The 1,258-nt window shown below is 36.2% G+C and overlaps 1 pseudogene; it reads left to right on the top strand.

Annotated features, from left to right (window-relative positions):
- The first annotated feature begins 269 nt into the window (after positions 1-269).
- Positions 270-1,054, top strand: LOC147550153 (triphosphate tunnel metalloenzyme 3 pseudogene; annotated as a pseudogene).
- The last annotated feature ends 204 nt before the right edge of the window (positions 1,055-1,258 follow it).

The raw sequence follows: 1,258 nt of genomic DNA, 5'->3' as shown, positions 1-1,258 counted from the left end.
GATGGAAGGTTTTCTTTAAAAAAAGCAATGGATTGGCTTGATTCTAGAGAGAAAGAAATCTCTTTCTCTTTTAGAAAGAAACCGAGAGATGGAAAGTGGATTAAAAAGAGGAGAATAGTTGAAGATATTTTAGAGAGAGAGAGAGAGAGAGATGGATGTGGCTGAGATTTCTCACTGATTAAAGAGATTTATTTTTTGGGTGCTTCTAAAGGCACCAGGCCAAACGGCTGTTAGCATCCAGATATTTTGTGGACTCGGGTCAACGTGTGTTGAACCGAGTTCTCTATTAGCACCGGTTGTTAACGTGGGTTATGTTCATCTGCGTCAGCTTCTCCCATTTTCTTCCAACACAAAAAAAAAATTTCGCTCTCCTCTTCTTTCTTCCTCTCTCTTCCCTCTCCTGATCTCCCTCTCTCTAACTAATCTCTATCTACTTCCATTTTCTTCCAACACAAAAAACGATAGAAAACCCTAATCCATATCAATGGAAGTTGAAGTAAAGCTTCGTTTACCAGATTTAAAAACTCTTCAAAACCTATCAGATCTTCTCTCTCCTTTCCATCTCAAAACCCATCTTCAGGAAATCATTTTTTCAATGGTACAAGTTCTGAACTTTCGTCAAAACGAGCTGTTCTTTGATTACAACTCTACAATAATGATTCACTCTGTGTTGTTTCTTTGAAAGCTAAAGTTGTACTTATTAATGGTGTTAGAAGATGAAGAGGAAATTGATCCAGCTATTGCTAGGGTTTGTGTTGTTGAACCATGGAGACTTGGATTAATTTATAATTCTAGTGTTTTTTTTTGTTGAGGATAATTCTAGTGTTTTGAAAAAGGGGAAAAGATGAATTTGGTATTGCTAGTGAAAATGGGTTTGTTTGTTTAGGTGGGTTTAGAAATGTTAGAAATGTTTATGATTGGAAAGGTTTGGAATTAGTATTGCTCTCGGCAACAGACCTCCTGTATCGTATTGCTAGATGAATTTGATATTGCTATTTATGATTGGAAAGGTTTGAAATTTGAAAAGGGGAAATGATGAACTTGGTATTGCTAGATGAATTTGGTATTGCTAGTTACGATCTTGAATGTGAAAGTGAAGATCCTGATGAAGTTCAGAAATTGTTTGAGGAATTGATGCATATCCAATGGCCATTGTTCTCGGAAACCAACCTCCTGTATCGTCTGGAACTCTTTACATATCTTCCAAGTAATCTCCCATTTTATCTTGAGAATCTCTGTTAATCTGTTCTGAATGGAA

Source organism: Eschscholzia californica, unplaced genomic scaffold (assembly GCF_041429995.1).
Source record: "Eschscholzia californica isolate CP2 unplaced genomic scaffold, dmEscCali1.0.p SCAF_3, whole genome shotgun sequence".
NCBI lineage: Eukaryota > Viridiplantae > Streptophyta > Magnoliopsida > Ranunculales > Papaveraceae > Eschscholzia > Eschscholzia californica.
Note: the sequence above shows the minus strand (reverse complement) of the source record. Positions and strands in the feature narration are given on the sequence as shown.